Source organism: Harpia harpyja, chromosome 12, assembly GCF_026419915.1.
Source record: "Harpia harpyja isolate bHarHar1 chromosome 12, bHarHar1 primary haplotype, whole genome shotgun sequence".
NCBI lineage: Eukaryota > Metazoa > Chordata > Aves > Accipitriformes > Accipitridae > Harpia > Harpia harpyja.
This window is the reverse complement of record NC_068951.1, coordinates 32,746,942-32,756,200: the sequence shown is the minus strand read 5'-3', so window position 1 is coordinate 32,756,200 and position 9,259 is coordinate 32,746,942. Positions and strand designations below refer to the sequence as shown.

The window sequence follows — 9,259 nt, the reverse complement described above, 5'->3', positions numbered from 1 at the left end:
GAAGATGGTGCTCGCAGTGCACATTTGCTCTCAAATTGTCCACTAGATTAGAGGCAAGCAATTTGGAAGAGATCTATGAGCAATCTGGTTTTGCTCTCTGCAGACATTCCTCTCTAGCCGCAAGCAGCTCATGAGCAGCTCGAGCCCAGCTCCAGTGCCAGGGATCTGTCACCTCACTGGCAGAGGGGCTGGGCTGGCTCCTCGGCGATCCAAATTCTCAATGGTGCGAGGAAATGTGCATGTGGGGATGGCTGAGCCCAGGGCTGCTGGGGTGCCCTGTGTTGCCTCTGTGTCCCACAGAGGAATGGAGCAGATGGAGCAGCCCATGGGCAGAGACGCTGCTGGTCAAGGTCAAACACATGGCTTATAATGGGCCTATAAAAATTCTTGATTCAGTCTATACTTATGTGCTCTGAGGTATACGGAGCTCTTAGGGTCACTAATGGAGGTAGTGTGTCCATCACTTTATTATCCCAGTGTGTTCTCCCAGAGGCTGGGAAGGGCTGTTGTCTCTTTTTATAGATGGTGCACTGAGGCACAAAGCTCCAGAGTCACTGGGGAGCAACATGTTGGATAAATGTTTCTCGTTAGAAAATGTTTATTTGTCAGACATGATTCCCTTCATGTTGTGTGTGTGGGAGTGTATCCATTTCAGCAAGACACTCTAGGAAACATTTTCTTGTAATCAGCATGGAATTTCTGGCCAAAATGGTCCGCCATCATGGCATGGTCATTCCTGGGGTGGCTGGGGGACTGCAGGTCAGGTCTTGGAGCTGAGGTTGGCAAGATGGGGAATCAAAGCAGGCAAAACGGTGCCCTGATCTTCAGCCGGTTCTGGCAATGTGATTTGTTTTTCATTGCGTGCTTTTTGTCCTTTATTACAAGGGAGAAAAGTCCTCCAAAAATGTTGAGAAGTCCTGTTTTTGTCACAGTAGAGATGGGAAAGCTTCCAGACTCTCCAAGATATTGGCAAATGGTGGAAGCTGTATCCAGCTTAGCTCAGTCTGCAACTTTCCCAAGATCCCACATCTGCTCTGTTGCAGAGCAGGAGACTTAACCCTGGTTTCCTACAAAGAAAATGATGGTACACAGACTGCCTAATGACGTAGCTGAGAATGGGCAAAGCTGGCAGTCACCAACTGGAGACCCAGCAGCCATGTCTTCTCCTTTTGACTTCATTGTCCTCTGTTTGAAAGCTGGTCTGTCAGATTGGTCACACCCCTCAATTCTCATTCCTTATACCATCTTAAACTCTTCTTCGAGGCTTTAAACTATTTAGGACCTCTGTAGGAGATGACTAGGGATTTTGAAGCACTCCATGGAAGGCAACTCCTGAGCCAGCAAATCCAGACCTTTGCTATTGCACAGGGCATTATCTTATGGCACGGGATTTAGGCCTACCTAGTCCTCCTGGAAAGTCCACCTTAAGCTACTGGTCTTTGACATTAGCCAAACTGCTTGGCTTTTGATTTCTTAAGCTCTTCCCATCAATCCTGTCGTTCTTCCCTCTAGTCTGCCCAAAGCTCAGGGAAATGGAAATGTCCAGGGGCCAAGCGCAGAGTTCAAGTTTTGTTCAGATGAAAACCATCAAGAGAAAGAGTGTATGTACTACCTCCGAGCAAGGAGGCCAGAAGGTCACTGGTTTATTTTGCAGCCTTGTCAGACAACTCCTCTGTGATCTGTTATTCACCACAGATCAGACTGTTTTTCATCCAGAATAGCTCTTCATTTTTTTTTTTTTTGGTGAATTATCTCTCTTCTCTTTCACCAGGGGGAATATAATTTTCTCTTCTCCACCCTTCCTAATATTTCGGATCTCTCTAGGTGTCTCTGTACTACACCCATCTTCCCTGACTGAAGGAGTTACATGCGAAATTCACAGTTGGCATTTCTAGCTTGCAGAGATTATATTTATGTGGCTGTATACATTTTTACGTGCTGCAATGCTATTCACTTTAGAAGAAGAACCCACAAGATTGATGAGTGAGGCAACATATTTAAAATATACATCTTGTAAATGTGTTAATGACTGTATAGGCTATAGGTCCCTGTGGAAATAAGAAGAGGCATTCTTTTAATAAACAATGGAGCGCATCCAGTTTTTCTTCCTACTTAAGTTATTTCCAGCACATTCACTAAAATGCTACCAGATTCAATAATATTTGTCTCTTTCTTGGCTTCTTACATACATAGCTTTCTTCCTTGACAACAAGTCCAAGATTTTTTGGAGCCAAAGCAGGAATGATGATGTGTTTTTGTTGTTGTTGTTCTTCTAACCAGCTGTCTCTGCTCATCTTGCTGTCACTAGGAGAAGACATCTGCTTAGTACATTCAATCTTTTTGCTTTGATTCTCAACAGGGAGGTCAGAGCCTATGCAAAAATGTCCCCCAAAATATTTGTTACCAAACATTTCTTTTAAGACTGGGGTACTTCTTTGTTTATTCAGTGTAGACTCTGTAAAGAATTTGACCAATTCCCTTCCTGTAAAACAAAGCACTCATGATTTCAACGCTAAAATCTGGACATGAGACATTCACCATTAGCGAGATACCATGCAAGATACCAGATGGTGTAAAATACCAAGTCTAGTGACTTCTGCTTTAATTACTTCACATCATTCTGATGAGATACTACAAACCTGATTTTTTTTCCCCACTAAGCTGAGAGTGAGGATTCTTAATGAAATTATTGACTTCTTTACCAATTCTATGTGCTTATTTCATCAAAATTGATTAGAAAAATGGAGTAGTGCTAGTTATGGCTTGCCTGTGGCCACAGAGCTCCAGGCAGTTCTTTCTTCTAGGCACTAGCAACCCTCCTTCCTCATTAACCAAAGATCCAGTCTAGCAAAACACTTCAATCCTTAAATCCACCCCTGTTCAACAGAACGCTTAAACCTAAGCTAAAATCTCTCTGGGCTCAAATTGGATTTAAGTATGTCCTTAAAATTAAGTATGCTACACTGGCAAGTTGCTCAGCTGCACTTCTCAGCATTGGGATTTAGCAGTTTTACAAAGCTTTACCACTCCTTCCAAGTGTGGCACAGGCAGCTACGGGCCAGATGGTGGACAGAGCAGAGCAGGGAGCAGAGCCTGAAATGGGTGCAGGGAGGTTTATGCTTTCCTGAGCTACCCAAAACTCACCGTGGCCAACAGTGAAATGATATGGAATTAGATAGGACTGATTGCCAGGTAAAACTGAGCATCTGGTGAATCACATGCAACTCAAAGATGTGTACAGAGATGCAGGATTTGGTGATGGTCACTATCTCTGATATACTCACGGAAAGTTGGGGAGGTTGTTGGAAATTGTATTTCTCCTCAGTGAAGATTCCCTTGGGGTTCTGGCCCAGACTCGATCACTGTCAGTGATCTGTGATTTAGTAATGCCTGCCCAGTACGTGCCTTGCATTCCTGTCTGGATGCAAACATACCTGCAAAATAGGGAATGACAAAGCTTGGCCCACTGCTGTTCCTAGATTCCTTCCACCAGTCAGCAAACACGTGTGTATCTCTAAATCAGGAACATGCACCCTGGTTGGAAATGAATTCAGACTTGCAGGTTGAGTCTTTTCTCTCCTGTCTGCCTAGTATCCATGCTGGTGTTTCCTCATTCCTTCCCCAGTGCCACAGGAATGCTATTGCTGTGAGCTCAGATTTTGCATGTGCTTCCAAGAATACCCTTTGGAGACCAAAGGGTCAAGTGTGCCGCTGCAGTGTGTGTCTTGATGGAAACGGGTGTCCTCATGGCGAGGTGGGTGAAAAGTGCTGTGGTTTGGGGCAGAGGAGTCTCCAGTTGATCTAAGGCTAATTGCATCTGATCTTTGTCTGAAAATTAGGTGGCAACTCTCCCAAGAACACGTGCTTAGTGTGTTTTCCAGCCTCTCTGGCTTTTACCCACAGAAGGATTAGTTCACCAGGTGGGCGACTTTCCTGTTGTTCTGGAATTGTTGCTAGTGAGAATACGTCAGATCCCCACAACTTCATCTGATTAAGAGTCGAATTGCAGCAAAAATTACTTGGGTTAGAGATAAGGAAAGTTTTTCTAACTGTGAAGCTCTGGAATGGATCCTCTAGATCCATTCTAGGGTAGGTGAACCTCCATCAGGTATGGTTTAGGCAATGCTGCTCCTGCTTTACGGCCTGAGGGATGAATTCCCGTGGCTTCCCAAGGGCTCTTCCCATCCTGGTTTTTCTTTGTGATTTTTGCATCTGAAATGTCACCGAAAAGCAGAGACCCAAACTCTGAAAAGCAAGGTTTCACCTGCTGACTTGTGGAAACTTTGTACAGACCTGGGTTGCATGCAGTCTGATGGGAGGTCATGGTGTGTCATGCCCTGCACTAAACCTTGCGCTGTGGGTTTATAAGGGCTCCTCCAGACATGGGGAGGTGAACCGACTGGTCTGAAGTCGTACAACACAGGAAAAGTAGGAACCGAGGCCAGGTTTCCAGGCTTCTAGTCATGCACCTTAACCACTAAAAAACTTCATTTCCTTGAATTAATATTGGCCCAGTCCAACCCTTGTATTACTGCCTCCTGAGTGGCCTATGCAATGTCAGGCATTTCAGTCTTTTGCTGTTTAATTCATTTTGCTGCTATGGTGCAGGGTGCGGTAGATATTGCTGAAGGAATGATTGCATGTTGCCAGTATTTTTGATTCTTTCCAGGCAAAGAGCAGATTTTCACAGCCAGGCTCAACACCTTGAATTTTCTACTTTCATTTCCAAAGTGTATGATATTGGTCATGATAGGAAACTGAAAAAAAAATAGAAAATTCACGCTGTGCTTGACAAGGCAGTGACCATTCTGGTCAGCGCGTTACAAGGGTAATGGGCTGCAAATCAAACTTCTGCTGCTGTGCTGCAGAGGATTAGTCACAGTTCATCTACCTGAAAAATGGAGGTAGTAGTAGTTACTATCTCACACTGTGGAGGCTCAAAGCTTCAAACTTTTGGGATCATTCAAAGGAGGCTGCTACGGATGTGCAAAGTATTCTCTCTTCTGCTAACACGACTGGAAAATTGCATAAGCTCGATGGATAAAGAAGCAATAATTGTTGGATACGGGACAAGGAAAATATTTGACCACTGGTTTTCTCTGAAATACTAAATGGAGAACACTTGTCTCTCATCTTGGGCCAAAGAGTTTCTTTTAGTTTTCAGATGCTTCCCCTAGATACCAGTTGACACAACACAAGGGCTGTTGCAGATTTGCAAGAGAGACCGAACAGAGAAGAAAAAAACCAGACAACAACCCCTCTGAAAATCTGCTTCTCCAGAGCATTACAGATCCGGGCTCCGTCGAAAGCCCCACCACGCTGAGGTTGACAGACACGAGTGCCAGGAAGTCCCTTGTGATGACCGCCTGCCGCCTGCGGCAGAAAATACCATCGTGAGTTGTCCTCGGCGCTTGATGATGAAGGAGCACGACCTTGCAGCCTGGTGGTCAAAGCACTCAGCTGGAAGGAGACACGTGAACTGTAGGTTCTCCAGGGAGGGAACTGAACCCCATTTTACAGGGCCTCAGGCAAAGGCTTTGGCCGCTCAGCTTGTGCTGGTGCTACGGTCTGATCCACCAGTGCTTTAGAAAGCAGCCATGCCCGTGTCTTTCACAACAGGCCATGTTCGCGGAGCGCTATCGGCACTCTACGGCACTCTAGGTACACCTACGGCACGGGGCCCTGGTGACTCATGCGCTATTCTGCTTTGGCTTTGGATCTCAGCAGGGTTTAAACACAGGGTAGGCAGCTAGGACAAGGCTAGGGTATTTCTAGTCACAGTCCTAATGCTTAGAAAACGTCTGTGGCTGTGACTGACAGGCTCACGCAGCTTTAGCTGCCGTGCTTCTAAGATAGCATCTGGCCCTGGCAGCCCCCTCCATCTCTCGGGAGGAATTTAGCACCCCTGGTACCGGGGGCCAGCGTAGGACACCAAATCAACCACAGATGGGGGATTTGCACTGAGGACTGAATTTGGGCTATGTCATGCTTCCCCTGCTGCGGGGCCTGCTGGGGAAGGGGTGCCGTCAGGGTGGGGTGGTATCTCCTGGGGTGTCTGATCTGCCAGAGCGCTCAGGTCAACCTGGGAGCACGCTTGCTTGTTTTAGACACTTTGGCAGTCAGGGAAGGGGGAGGGAGGCTGGCTCACAACTCGGTACTCCAGCTTCTGAAGTCTTTTAGGCACTTAATGTCCTTTTTTGGGTCCTTACGTGCAAACTTCCCCTCCTGGGGCTGTCAAGCGGTGACTGTAGACATTAAAGCTGGTAATGGGATAAGATTGTAAACATCTTCTGAAAGCGCACAGCAGAGCCCTTTACTGTCAAAATGAAATATATTTAAAGTGCTTAAAAACTCATCCAGAAATCTCTTTCCAAATGAGTAAGGCTTGGCAACTCTCCCCTCCGCAGCCTGAATGCAATGTAACCCTTCTGTCTTCTCCTTCTCTTCAGGGCAAATGCAGATACCCAACACTACTTAAAGGGTAACATTCCATCATAAAAACAATCACACTCAAAATCCGAATTATTTTAATTGCAGTCCTTATAAATAGCCACAAAACAATCAACAGAAAGCGATCAGAGAACAGCTTCCCTTCCCCCGCTCCTTAGTATGCTCGACAGGTTTTGTTTTGAATCTCTGCGCCGGCAGCTCCTTTGTAGCTCTGAGCACCTTTTCCCTCCCCCCACCTTTTTTATGCGCCCCGCTCCGGGCAGAACTGAGGAAAAGTCGGTTGGAAAAGCGTCCCCCAAAATCACAGGGAGCCCTGGACAAAACTCCTCTTGCGAAAAGTTGAACGCTGCGCGCCACGGTGCGCGTTTCTGGGCCTAACCCCCCCGGGTTACAGGGCAGGGGGGGGGATGCTTGCGGGGTCGGGGCTGCCCGCAGCCCCGTCGCCCCTCCCCGAGGTGCCGGTAGCTGCCGCCCCCCCCCGCCGTGCGCGCAGCGCAGCCCCCTCCCGCCATGCGGCCGCCCCGGCCCCGGCCCCGGCCCCAGCCCTTACATGGACAAATCTGCCTGCAGGGAAAGGCAGGAATTTGGGCCCTTGACGTCAGCCCCGGGCAGAGCGCAGCAGCCCGGCGGGGTGGGAGGCAGCGGCCGCCGCTTTCGCTTTTTGTTTCGGGGGCGTCCCGCCGAGCTCGGGGCTGCCGACGCCCCCCACCCCCCTTCCTCCGCCCGAGGGGAGGTAAGGGTCGCGTGGGGGGGGGGGGGGGGAGAGCGGAGGGGCCGGAGGGAGGGATGCAGGAGGCGGGAGCGCCGCGGCCGGGGGGATGCGAAGGGGCGCGGGAGGGGCTGGCAGGAGCCGAGGGAGGGATGCGGGAGGGGCTGGCCGGGGGGGGGGATGCCGGGGGGATGCGGGGTGGGGGTGCCCGAGGGACGCGACGGGGCAGCGGCTCGAAGCGCGGAAGGGGCCGGCGGGCGGAAGGGGCCGGCGGCGGGGCCGAGGGGCGGGCGCGGCGGGGCGGTCCCGGGCCCCGGCCGCGGCCCCGGCCCCGCCCCCGGCCCCGCCTCCCCCCGCCGCCTCCTCCCGCCGCCGCCGCCGCCGCGCTCGCCTCCGCTGCCTCCTCCCCCCGAGGTATTGTTGCAGATAATAACTTGCCCCCTTCCTCTACCCCCCCCCAACCCTCGCCCGCCGAGGCAGCTGTGCAACAGCTGGAGCCCCCGGCCGGGGCGGGGAGCGCTGCCGGCCGGCCGGGGGGGGCCGCGCATGGCTCCTCCCTCCGCCCGGGGCGCCGCGGCCGCTGGTGGGGGGACGGCCCGGCCCGGCCCGGCCCGGCCCGGCGCGGTGCGAGCTCGGCCGTGGGGCGGGGGCAGCTCTCGGGTGTGGGGCAGGGAGCAACTTCCCCGGTACTTCAGCGGCCCGGCTGCACGCCTCCCCCCGCTCCGCGGCGGGCGGGGGCTGCCCGTGGGCCGGGGTCCCGTTTCCCCCCCCCCCCCCCCCAGCCCGGGCGGCCGGGGCTCGGCGGCGCGGTGCTGGCGGCCGCAGGTGCACCTGGCCCGGGCGGGGGCCGCCTCCGCCCCCGCGGCGGCTGCAGCGCTGCCCCGCCGCCGCACCTTGCGCCGGCCGACCCCTTGGCTGGGACTCGGTAGTAAATAACAAGTTGAGTAAAGCCCTGGCAGCCTTTTATACGCCAGGGGAGGCCCACCCTTCCCCAGCAGGTAAGGACGTAAAAGTTTCCCACAGCCTTACGTCACCCTCGGCTTTTTTTTTAATATAATTTTTTTTTCCTCCCCCTTCTCTTGCCCTCCCCTTTTGAACAGGCAAAATCTTATTCCTGCCATTGTTCAGGAGCACTCTCCACGCCCTGGGGCTGTGCTGGGGAGAAGGCAGTACTCCTGAGTAGGAGGTGTTGATGGTGAAACTCATGCCATAATTGTTCTGGCTACTGTACCTCGAGGTGCAGTTTGGCCCCGTTGGTGAAACAAGTGAGCGTTGGATTCTCTTGCTTTGTCTTGATTATTATTTTTTGTTTGGTGTTTTTCTATGCCTGCATGAGTTGGCTTTTTGGCCCAGTTGTTTGGTTTTTGGGTTGGGTTCCTGTTTGGTGTCTTTCTGCCTTGCTAGGCAATTGGTACACAAAAGTTTTAAGAGCTTGCAAGAACCATCAAGCTTGCCGATGTGTCTTCCTGCACATCCACAACACCTTGGCCCCTGCGCACAAAGTGGTTCTGACCCATGTGAAATACAAGGTTTCGCGTGGAAGTGTTGGGTTTTTGGAAATACTCTAGATTTGAGGATTTCTTTGCTTCCTGGGACTCATTCACCTGTAGAGTTTGTGCTTATACTTTCCAGGGATGATTTCTGGGGCAAGATCCGAGAGAGTGGGGAGTCCCTCGATGTCTAGGACCTGGGTGATACAGCAGGTGCTGGCTCACCAAGTAATTACAGATACAGGATATTAGGAAGGCAGAGGAACAGATGGAGCCAGGGAACAGGACACAGCGTTTCGTCTGTATGTGAACAACGCAGCTGCGTTCACGCTGGAAAATGTTGGTTGCAGTCCTGTGTGTAGCCCAGCCCGCTATGTAGCAGCGCAGTTTGGGCATGCGAGGGACTTTCTGGTTATACCCACCCTTGCTGCAGTAGGACTGGCCCAGGCAAGGCTAAATAGTGCTCTGGAATATGGGATTTTCCTCAGGAAATATTTCCATCTCAGGATAAAGATTTACTATTGAAAACTTCTCTCTGCCCATTGGCCTACTCTGTTTCCCCCCACCCACCCCATGACCTTTCATCCTGTCACTCCTCAATTTATTAGCT

The 9,259-nt window shown here is 51.2% G+C and overlaps 1 protein-coding gene across 5 annotated transcripts in view; it reads left to right on the top strand.

Annotated features, from left to right (window-relative positions):
- Nucleotides 1–6,953: 6,953 nt before the first annotated feature.
- The window catches only part of LPP (LIM domain containing preferred translocation partner in lipoma), a 353,246-nt gene continuing 350,940 nt past the window's right edge, over nt 6,954–9,259 (top strand). For 2 of the 5 annotated variants that reach the window (XR_008237518.1, XM_052803756.1), the window contains exon 1: nt 6,954–7,183. The gene's annotated coding sequence lies outside the window, so the exon portion shown is untranslated. Of the gene's footprint in view, nt 7,184–7,505; nt 7,574–8,026; nt 8,158–9,259 lie in introns of those variants that run through there. The other 3 variants (XM_052803757.1, XR_008237519.1, XM_052803760.1) reach the window with 3 other exon arrangements.